We start from the raw sequence: 12267 nt of genomic DNA, 5'->3' as shown, positions 1-12267 counted from the left end.
TAAGATTTAATCACTAGGTGGATATCTTACTCTTGGGGATAATGTCCATCTTTACTCGGGGGATGAGGAGGGAAGGATTCACTCTGCTTGGTAGGTGAGACTTGTGGCTATGAAACAATCTCAGGTTCCGGCGAGTCCTCTGTGGTGGTTGTAGGAGTTAACTCTGGGACTGTAGGAAGTGGTTCCACCTTTCTTCTGTACATGTTGGCATCCTGAACAGTGCATGGCAAGCTTCACCGGATAATGTGCATCATAATTTGTGAGTACAGTGTCTGTCGTCACTATTTTCTTTAACTTTTGGAAAGCCACCTCAAACCGCTTTGTCCATTGCCATTTCTTCCCGACCTGTAGGAATCAGTTCAAGGAGTGGAGCACTGTAGCCAGGTTTGGCAAGAACAGATTATAGTAATTGACAAATCCTAAAATGGACCATAACTGTGACAATTCTTTTGGTCTTTGGCTGCTTGAATCTTCTCAGCACAGTTCTGTAATCCTTGTGCATCGATGGTGATAGTGATGCTTGGCTAAAAGAATTTACACCTGTTACATTGTGCTCTGAACCCATAATCATCTAATCATTTTAACACTGCCTTGAGATTCTGGAGATGTCCCTTGTCATCCTTACCATTAACAATGATGTCATCCTGGTAACACTGAGTGCCTGGGCAGCCTTGCAGCACCTGGTCCATAGCTTTCTGCCAGATGCAGGGGCAGATGTTACTCCAAAGATAGGCATATTATAGTGATAAAGCTCTTCGTGCGTCTTTATGCAGAGAAATATTTTGGACCCTTCTTCCATCTCCATCTGCAGGTAGGCCTCAGCTAAGTCCACTTTGCTTAAGTGTTTTCCTCCAGAAAGGTTTGCAAAGATATCCACTATTCTCAACAAAGGGTATTGATCTATTTTCTGTACCAGGTTGATGGTGACCTTAAAATAACCACGGATCCTGACAGACACATTCATCTTGGCTACTGGGCCTACTGGCATTGCCCATGGGCTCCACTCAACCTTGGACAGAATTCTTTCAGCCTCCATACGATCTAGCTCACTGGTTACTTTATCGCAGATGGTATAAGGAATCAAATGAGCTTTGTAAAACTTGGGAGTTGCGTTTTTATTCAACACTATTTTACCCTTGATATGTTTGAGTTTACCAGTGCCATCCTTGAACACTACTGTGGCATCATCCAGTACCTTTTTTAATTTGCTTTCAGTTAACTCCATTGCAGTGTATGAGGCATGCAAATGGTAGATGGATCTCTGATCAAGTTGTAGTTGTCTCAGCCACTCATGACCCCACAAGGCAGGTCCTCCTGTTTTTAACCACATACAAGCCCGGTGTGGCTTATTGGTTGTTACTAATGTCATTCCCACAGGAGCTATCTTTTCTCCAGTATAAGTTCTCAGTTGGATATCAGTATCTTTGAAATGCTGTTCAAATACATTTTGTGGAATGACTGAAACAGTTGAACCAATGTCCAATTCCATTTTAATTAATTTGGCGTACACTTCTGGTGTAAGCAATATTGTTTGTTTGCTGTTAGTTTTCACATTTAAATCTAAAGGCTAGTCAGTCCTGTGTCACTCTCATCTTTATCAGATTTTCCATCAACAGCATGCAGATGAAACTGCAACTTGACATTTAATCTTTTTTTCTTTGCTGTGCAGTCCTCTTCTTTTTGTCTGTCCGACATGCTCTTTGCATATGACCTACATGACCTTGCGTTTTCTGCACGTTTCACCTTTGAGTCTACATTGGTCTGGTGTATGTGAGCCCCTGCCACAACAGTAACACAATTTGTTTGCCCATGCCGCAATTTTGTTCACACTCACTTTCATCCCTGACTGCAACTCAATTGTGCCTCCTACCGTCTCCTACATTACTTTCATGACATTGGCAAAGCTAATTTCTGCCAGATTGTTTGGAGTAGTCAAACAAGAGTAAATCTGCAGATGCTTGCTTGTGATTGGATTACTACACGGCAAAGTCTCTTCCAGGGATGCCTACCCTAAAAAAAAGTTTTTCCTTTAATGGGAGTTCAGTGAAACCCTCTCTCACTGCTCCCCCTCTGTGATCCCTACTGCTTTCCTCCTCAGGTTGGAGGCTACGCAAACAAAATATAAGGGTTTCAGCCTGAAACGTCAACTGTACTCTTTTCCTAGATGCTGCCTGGCTTGCTGAATTCCTCCAGCATTTTGTGTTTGTTGCTTAACAAACTGTGTGCCTTTAAACAGAGCAAATTGGCACTCCCTTCTCATTGGTTATTTCATTTGCTTCAATTTGCTCAGTGTACAAAATCCAGACACCTGGTGTGCAATCTTTCCAATGTAGCCAGCCATTTGTTTTTTTTAATTATGTTATTATCACCCAGTACTCACCATTTAGGAACCTATGAATTTCATCCATTTTCTGCCTTTTTAAAAACTCGAACATCTTCTCCTTTTTTATTTAAACTCAAACATCTCACTGCCCTTTAATAGGTAAGTATTTGTCTCAGGTTTCTTTAAAACCTTCCTTGTCACCACTGCTAGGTTTTTTAACTATTAAACATCAAGCTAATTAAAAGAAAAACATGGAGCCAGGATAACTCATGTATGTTAGTTTCATTTTTACTTTTACTGAGGCGCATGCATATGATGTGGCAGCATAATGACATATGCCATTTACATACTTCTACATATAACCCGCAATGCATTATGTAAAAACAAAGAAAACTTGATCAAAATATTTACAATATTATTTAAATATTATTGAAATATTAAATGCACGACAAAATGGCGTCAAGTCTTAATCTTCCCATGAGTTTCATAAAGTTTCTATAAACATGTTATTTTCTTATTTTGCATTCTCCATTTTTCTCCTTCCCTTCATCTAATAATTATTGCACTTTATTTCACTTTCTATTCTTCATTTACAATTCATTCCTCAATTCTTGTTCATTTTCCTTCCTCCATTTCTTTTTCAATCATCTTTTAAGAAGTTAACTGTTACCTTACTTCACAAAGACCCTGGATATTGTTTGCTTTGTTCCATAATTGAGCTATAATTTCAGAAATCAATTTTTCTGTATAAAATTTCAAAGTCCTCCAGCAAAAGCATGTCACATGATGTCTTTTTTTTACAACAAAATTAAGCCAAAAATAACCACATGACAAGCAATAATTGAGTTCATTTTGTTCATGTACAAATAATTTGCTAATATCCTTCATAAAAAGTAATTTTATGGATCAATCCACATTTCAGCAACAGAACACCACGCCCTGGTATGAGGAACAAACTGTACGAGATAAGGAACGCTTGAACATGTATACAGCATAAATTGTTCACGAGGAATATTCATCAAGCTTTTGATGTTAAAATATCAGCGAGACTCAAGGCAATGCTGTTATGTGAAAATATTACAGCAACCAGGCGTCATTACAGACAATAATCTGAACTTTACTGTCATCATTGCACTGTTCTACCACCGCCTGATGTTTTTTCAGTCATTGATTTAGTACATCTGTGAAGGAGGCGAGTTAAACCCAATGTGAAATCCCAAATTGCCATTTGAATTCTAACTATTCGTTTGACAGTCTGATGCAGTAAATACTACCCTCTTAAAAGGTGTGCCAAGTATTAATTATTTCCAATCAGCCTTACAATATGGAGATCTTGAAAAGCGTAAGAATTTTCTTTTTGTTCTTTAATTCAATCTTTTGTCGCCAGTTTCTTTGTCCACATTTGAACTGCTACTGAATTCCCCCAGTCCTCTCTTTGCTTTACTCGTTTCACAGTCCTTCAATTGGATTAGATTAAGAATTGCAAACTTGCTTGTTTTCTTTGCTGAGGCGTCAGATGCCCTGTTCCCCTCACGACACTTATTGCTTTGCAACTTTTCAATTGTTTGTTGTGCAAAAGAGGCAAGGAGGCATATAACTGATGTCTTACAACTACTAACTGGCCGATCAGGTTGTATGATTTGAGCCCTCCTGTGTCGTAGCTTTCTCTCTAATCATCTTTGAATGACAATGGTCTCCTGAATGGAGGTACACTCACTACCATCCCATTCTTAAATGGATATTGAACCCATAAACACTACCTGACTTTTTTATTATTTCTGTTTTTGCACTATTTTAAATTTAACTATTTAATATATACTCACACGCTGTAATTCAATTGCTTATTTATTTTTCTCTATATTTATCATGTTTTGCATTGTGCTACTGCTGCTAAGTTAACAAGTTTCACAACATATGCTGGTGATATTAAACCTGATTCTGATCTGATGATGTTAAAAATATGTGAAGCATCACAATCTCCTCATTAACAATTGAGCAACCGGTAGTACTCTCACTGCAGAGTCAGACTGTGGATGAAACAATGTACAGTGCCTTGAGCTCATAATGTGGACCAACACTTCATTACAGTGTTGATAGACTTTTAGGTGGTTGGAGGCATCTGCTTACCTCTTTTGATTAGATTACCTTTAGTGGGTATTCCTGTAGTTGAATTTAGTGTTCAAATTTAAAATAATTATGTTTAACCCACTTGGTAGTCTTTCTCTTATCTAACTCTGTAACAACCCCTTTCTTGAATATTCTATTGACCAAATAATCTATTAAGTTGTACTATTTTTACATTCATCTAAGGTTTAACATTGCATTAATATTCCTTCTCAGCCAAGGTTACATTCAAATCTCTGCTGCCAGGACTGAGGTTGAACAGACAAAAGACATAGGAGACTGAGAGGTGATCTTATAAAGGTATAAAAAAATCATAAGGGGCATAGTTAGGGTGAATATAGTCAGCCTTTTTACCTGGAATCAAGAATTAGAGGTTTAAGGTGAGAGGGGAAAGATTTAAGATGAACCTGTTTTTTTTTATATTTCAAAGGTGATATCCATGTGGAATCAGCTGCCAGCGGATGTGGCTGAGGCAGGTATAACAGTAACTTAAAAGACAGTCAGACAGGTGAATGAATTGGAAAAGTTTAGAAGGATATGGGCCAAATGCTGGCAAATGGGACTAGATTTGATGGGGCATCTTGGTCAGCAGGGACCAATTGGGCTGAAGGGCCTATTTCTGTGCCGTATGACTCTGACTCCGGAGTGGAGCTTGAACCCAAGACTCCATGAGCCAAGGAAAACACATGCCAGGAAGTACTACAGATCACAAACAAACAATTAAAATCCCAACATTTTGCGCATCGGTGCAAATGGAAAACATATGTTCTTTTGCCAACTCCTATAAATTAGGCATTGGGGGATAAACTGAGGCACTGGTGCACAAAATGGGGTTTTAAGAAATCTGCTATATCAACGTAAACTCAACAAATACCAAAGACCATTATTCCCCACATTCATTTTTTGGGGTCTAGGCCGAGCTGGCATTTATTGCCCATCCCTATAACTGTCTTTGAGCAGGAGGTAGTTGCCACCTTTTTGAACCATTGCCATCTTTCTGGTGAAGAGCTTTAGAGTAGCGAGTTCCAGGAAATAAACTGATGGAGCAGTAAATATTTTCAAGTCAAGATTGAATGCAACTTGAAGGGCTTTTCCATGCCAGGATCCAACTGTTAATAATTATTAGCCTGCATCCTTGGTTGATCCCCAGGGCTATTCTTGTTGCCTCTAAAATATGCTGCTGCCATGTAGTGGGGAAAGGGTATATCCAGGGATCATGATGATAATGACTGAGACATTGTCCTCAGGATATGGTTCTGTGAATATAACAGTAGTACACTGTTCATTGACTAGTCCATGGGACAGATATCCCGACTGCATGGACATCAGCAAGACTGAGAACGACTTTTCTGTGTCCAAAGTCAGTGTGGAGGTACAATGCTGTACAAAAGTCTGAGACACATACCCATATCTTTAGCTTGAGTGCCTAAGACTTTTGCAGAGTACTGTATTTGTCAACGTGGCGTGGACGGGGAATCTGCTGAGAGCAAAGGATTTTGGAGGGTGGAGCACCGCGGAGGGGTGAGGAATAGGCGGCAGAGAAGGAGTGCCAGGGGCAGAGGGAGGCGCCAGTGTAGACAACACAGCCCTAAGACACCAGGGAAGGTCATTTGATTCTAAACAATTGGTTTATTGACTATTACAGAATGTCTCTCTGGCGTTTCCTGCTCCCTCCCCTTTTCCCAACTATGATTCCCCTCTTCCTGTCCCCTTCCCACTCTCAGTCCACAAAAGAGACCCATATCAGAATCAGGTTTATCATTGCTCTCACGTCATGAAATTTGTTCTTTTTTGGGAGCAGTACAGTGCAATACATAAAATTACTGCAGTAGTGTGTAAAAGTCTTAGACCCCTAGCTATATACTATATATATGTGCCTAAGACTTTTGCATAGTATGGTATATCCTTCTTACTGTATTGTTTTATTGCTTGTATGAAGAAGCAACAATGTAACAGAATGGTTTGCTGGGCTACTTTCACTAAGGACAGTTAAGAGTCAACTATACCACTACACAATTCACACAGAGGCCAGGCTGTGTAGGGAAAGCAATTACCTCCCTTGAAGGACATCCGTGAACCAGATGTGTTTTACCAGAATCTGTAAATTCATGATCATCATGATTATTAATGTTGGTTGCTTTGAATTTTAATTCCAGATTGTTCCACTCTAAACTGAATTTAAATTCCAAGCTGCTTTGGTGAGATTTGATCACATCTCTCGATTGTTAGCCTGAGTGACTCTTCTCGTAATTTAACCACTGTATCACCTTCATATCCAGTTGGAATTAATCCAGGTTCACTGATACCTTTTATCAGGTGGCACTGATACCTTTTATCAGGTGGCACTGATACCTTTTAAAGGGTTAACTTATGAGGAGCATTTGATGGTTTGGGGCCTGTACTTGCCAGAGTTTAGAAGAATGAGTGGGGTATCTCATCGAATATTGAAAGGCTTAGATAGAGTGGACATGGAGAGTCAGGGAGTTTAGGACCAGAGAGCAGGTCCTTTCAGAACAGAGAACAACATTCTGAGATGTCCAAATGCCCAATGGGGTTGTTTTTCAATAGCCAAACCTTGAGATGTGTTAACTTGTGCAAATAACAGAGATGAAAGACATGAATAACTTTGTTTCTTCTTTTTTAAGCTTTTTCCAAAATGTATCACAATTCTGAAGATACTGCAATGCAATGGCAAGAGGTGTGCAATGTAGCCAATCTTTCCAGGCTGTTTTCAATTTGTTTGCTGTGTGTCCTTTAGTGAAATCTTAAGGGTACACCCACCGTACAATAAGGACTGCAAAATTTTAATGATTTTTAATCAAATTAAAAATTAATTTGTAGTAAGGATCAAATTATTAGCAGGTATCTTCCACAATCACTGAGGGAAGTGCAGTCCCTGATCAGTTTGCTGTCATAACCAGACAAATACCACAAGAAATAAGAGTGTTAAAAAGAGTACAAATTGCTTAGGCTCTTGCTTTCAATAGTCCACGGACAAGATCATCATTAACCCCCTTCAGGGCCTCATTAGGATGTGCAGCCAAGCCTGGCCCACAAGCCCATGAAGTCTTCTAATTGCATGAATCAGTGGTAATTGGGGCCTGAAGTAATGTATAGGAGAATCTGTCAAGCAGCTCTCTAACCTCGTCTATCATTCGGCATCAGAGCTTCAAGCCTTAAACTTCAACCTTTCAAAATTGAAAGGCATACTAATTTTAGAAAACTGGATGCTGCCATCGTTGTTTATTTTTTTTCAATACTTGCCCCTGACAATTGTTCTAATAGTATACTTGTCAGTTTAAGATGTTTTTAAAGAGAATGATTAAAACCTGCATAACCAGTTTACACCTCACAAGAATCCTGTGAGAGGAGGGACAGAGAGACACAGCGAAAAGCTCATGCACAGCTCAAATGGGTTAATTTCAATTATTCATGACATTATGCCTATTTTCACCAGCCAACAAGCACTCCAATCCCTGCAGTCTTTTTCCCTTTCTCATCCTCGCAAATGCCTTCAACTTCATGAACCATGGGGGGATGAAAGGCTTTCCCTCCAGCCTCCTGTTGGAAGTACTGGAGCAGACTTAAACTGCTGAGGAACATTTGTTTTCTTCTTCCCTCCCTGGTTAGGCTGGCTGTACAATCAATGCTTTCCCATACTTGACCTGTGTATCCCTCACTTTCAGGACCAGAGAAAATCTTACTTAGAACTTTTATCATAATAGGCTGTAACAATGGAAAACTGATTTTGGAGTAAATCACAAAAATATAATTTGAGAATCGCACACTTTGGGGAACTGGATCATTACGCGCACAGGGAAATGCTACATTTTTGCCCATATGTGAGGTCAATCATCATGCAGTGATGTTGAGAGTGTTTCCAGGTCCAGTCGGAGTGACCAGTAAGTTGTATCTTTTTCCAGTACACTACTTGGTGGTCAGTCTCTCTGGACCATGCTTTCAATGCGGTCGTCTCCCTGAAACAACACTTCCTAAAAACATACATATTAGAACACAATGTACAGTGACATTCTACAAGAATCACAAACATGTTCATGACATGAACATGTCAAATAGAAGAAGAAATTTCTCAGTGTCCTCAAACTTCACCTGGAGCACCCCAAGGATTAATGTTTGCTCCCCCCTTCACTTCCAATACCCATCTCGACTCCAGCCAAGGCAGCTGAAATCCACCATTATAATGGCCATGGGACTAACAGGAGCAGATAATGCCATCAGAGTAATCCTTTGATTTAAGTGTCTGGAACACTCCAGGATGGGAGGGCTTCATGTTTTTTCATCATTTGCTGTCTCCTGCATGACTCAACCATCAATTGGCGGTGGAAAGGGTGAGCAGTTTCAAGTTCCTGGGTGTCAACATCATTGAAGATCTATCCAGGGCCTAAAATATTAATGCAGTTATGAAGACGGCACAGCAGTGGCTACATTTCATCCTTGCGGGGCCTTCAACTTCATGAACCATGAGATTATTTAGTATGTCACCAAAGACTCCTGCAAATTTCTACAGATGTACTGTGGAAAGCATTCTAACTGGTTGCATCACCATCTGGAACCGAGAGGCCAACGCACAGGATCAGTAAAAGCTACAGAATGTTGTAAACTCAGTCAGCTCCATCATGGGCACTTGCCTCCCAACCATCGAAGACACATCTTCAAAAGGCGATGCTTCGAATGGTGACATTTATCATTATAGACAATAGGTGCAGAACCATTCGGCCCCTCGAGCCTGCACCGCCATTTTGAGATCATGGCTGATCATCTACTATCAATACCCGGTTCCTGCCTTGTCCCCTCACCACCCAGGACATGCCCTCTTCTCATTGCTACCATCAGAGAGGAGGTACACATTCAATGTTTTAGCAGCAGCTTTTTCCCCTCTGCCATCAGATTACTGAACGGACAATGAACCAAACCATTACCACTATCACACTATTTTTGCATTTTTTTTGATAATATAGTGCAAAAAGGGCGCCACGGTAGTGTAGTGGTTAGCACAATGCTATTACAGCTCGGGACATTTCAGAGTTTGGATTTCAATTCCAGCGCTGTCTTGTAAGTTCTCCCGGTAATTTTCTCCAGGTGCTCCGGTTTCCTCCCATAATCCAAAGATGTACCAGGAAGGTTAACTGTAAATTGTCCCATGATTAGGTTAGGTCAAAATCAGGGTGGTGGGGTTGCTGGGTGGTGTGGCTCAAAAGGCCTAAAGGGCCTACCCTATGCTGTATCGCTAAATATATATGTATTATGTACATCTTATTGTAATTTTTAGTATATTTTTATTAATATGTCTTGCACTGTAGTGATGCCGCAAAAACAACAAATTTCATGACATATGTCAGTGATATTAAACCCAAAGCTGATTCTGTGTTGGGTCTAGCCTTTGCCTGAAACACACCAGCAGGTGAAGGGGAAGGTGATATGGCACATGTGGGCACAGTGGTGAATGGAATTACAGCAGGCACCAAAGGAGGAGCCAGGTAATAGCAACCCAACTTGGCCCCGATTACAATTAATTTGATCGCTTGCAGAATGTCTCGAGTTCATGCACTCTGCGAGCAAGCAAAGAGTCTGTACGCTGGGACAACGCCTGCTTTTAACCAGACTTTGGAACTCAAGGTCCTACTGGGAGAGGTCATTCAGCTGCAGCACATCTCACCTTGAAGAAAAGGGGACTTCTTAACTATGGAACTGCTACCTTTAATAGTTAAAGATGGCAATGGTTCATTGTGCGCCTTGGATATTGCTTCATCATTAACAGCTGTGTTTAGGCTGATCCCTCAGGAGCTAAAGAAGAGTCATTCAATCCAATTGAGTGGATTCAGTAAAGATACTTGCAGACAAATGCCATGATTGAAGTTTAAACACCTCAGGAATCCAAACCATCAATGTAACTGGCAATCAGGCGTTCCCAATGTTCTTTATGCCATGGACAAATATAATTAAGTAAGGGGTCCATGGACCCCAGCTGGCAATAACCTGCTCATGATCTCTGTAACATGTAATGTTCAACACCACAACCAATAGCATGGCTGGGCAGAGACTCTATGGAAATACCTCCTGGGAGGCAGACGTGAATCCTGAAAAGAAAAAATCGGTTATATGAAGAACAAAAAACATTCTGCAGATGCCAGAAATCTTGAGCAACGCACTCAAGATGCCAGAGGAACTCAGCAAGCCAGGTAGCACCGATGGAGGCGAATATCTTTCATGGTTCACTTTCTCACATGGTCTGCCCCTCACTTCCCTCTGGTTCCCCTCCTTTCCTGTCATCCATGGTCCACTATCCTCTCCTATGAGGTCTTTTTCTTCAACCCTTTACCTTCCCCACCCCCCCAGCTTCTTACTTCATCCCCCCTCCCCCACCCACCTTCCCTCTCACCTGGTCTCACCTATCACCTGCCAGCTTGTACTCCTTCCCCCTCTCAACCCCACCTTATTCTTGCTTCTGTTCTCTTTATTTCCAGTTCTAATGAAGGGTCTCAGCCTGAAACGTTGACCGTTTATTCCCCTCCACAGATGTTGGCTGACTTGCCGAGTTTCTCCAGCATTTTGTGTGTGTTTATCTGAGGAACCAGGAAGCTAAGAGATCTTTTGTAAAATAGAGACCTTCAGAAGTCAAGGTTGCTAATACAAAGCCATAGAACCGTACCAAACTGGAGACAAAAACCAGTGCAAACAGCAATTATGTGCCTTCATAAATGCAGGTATTTAATAGAAGAATGATGAGCAGCACAGTGGTGCTCTCGTGATAATGGTTCGATCCTGACCTCTGCTGTCTGTGTGTGGAGTCTGCATATTCTCCCTGTGATCACATGGTTTTCCACCAGGTCTTTTGTATTCTTGCCACATCACAAAGATGTGCATACCGGTGGATTAATTGGCCATTCTAACTTGTTCCTCACGGGCATGTGTGTGATAGAATCTGGGGGGAGATTCATGGGAATATGGAGAGAAGTTACTGGGGAAATCAGTGATTACTTTGCAAGTCAGCAGAGATTCAAGGAGCCAAAATATACAACATGACATGACAAAAGCTTGAAGATGAGACCAACTAGGCAGACCTCTTGACTGAAGCATGTCAGAGACAGATGGGGCAATTGTTAACATTAACAGTCCTCTCACAAACTATGGAAAATATGGACAATGGTCCATGTTTCAATAATATTACAGAAATTTATAGGCCCAAGAACATGGTTTATGGATACTCTACAATACCTTCATCCTAAGCTAGCCTTATAACGATGGGGAGGTACCTTGGCAATTTGGCGGAAATAAGTCTGCTTTCAAAAACACTCAACAAGGAGCAATTAAAGTCCCACTGCAGCATGAACTGTCCCATCCTTCATCAGTTTCTTCTGTCCATGTACACACTCCACAGTCGTGATAACTGAATAACTGAAATGAAATATTGTAGCGGTGTGCTACAAACAGCGCTAAAATTACGACACGGAGTCGGTAACTGCAGTCGAAGGAAAAACTTTATTCGAAAACTTCAGCCTCACTTTTAAGCCTCTGTCAACCGGCCCCCCATGGCGAAGAGGCTCCAAAGCTCTGTGCTCGCAAACCCCCGTAGGCTATCTAATTGTGAGTCGGTTCGCATACGCTAGGAAAAGAGCCGCCACATAACCCCCCCCCAGAACCGGCGATACACCCCCCAATGTCCACAGCCAGGGCCAGAACCTGCTTGGGAGGTCGGCCTCTGCGCCGAGGCGCCGGAAACTCGGCCGGTTGCGCCAGGTCCACATGGGCCGGCTTGAGGCGGTCCACCGTGAAAACCTCCTCCTTCCCCCCAACGTCCA

General features: G+C 41.4%; 1 protein-coding gene across 3 annotated transcripts in view; it reads right to left on the bottom strand.

The window, feature by feature from the left end:
- The window catches only part of pknox2 (pbx/knotted 1 homeobox 2), a 489281-nt gene that overhangs the window by 28795 nt on the left and 448219 nt on the right, over positions 1-12267 (bottom strand). The gene's annotated exons all lie outside the window — the stretch shown is intronic.

Source organism: Hypanus sabinus, chromosome X2, assembly GCF_030144855.1.
Source record: "Hypanus sabinus isolate sHypSab1 chromosome X2, sHypSab1.hap1, whole genome shotgun sequence".
NCBI classification, from domain to species: domain Eukaryota; kingdom Metazoa; phylum Chordata; class Chondrichthyes; order Myliobatiformes; family Dasyatidae; genus Hypanus; species Hypanus sabinus.
This window is presented reverse-complemented; position numbering and strand designations above follow the sequence as displayed.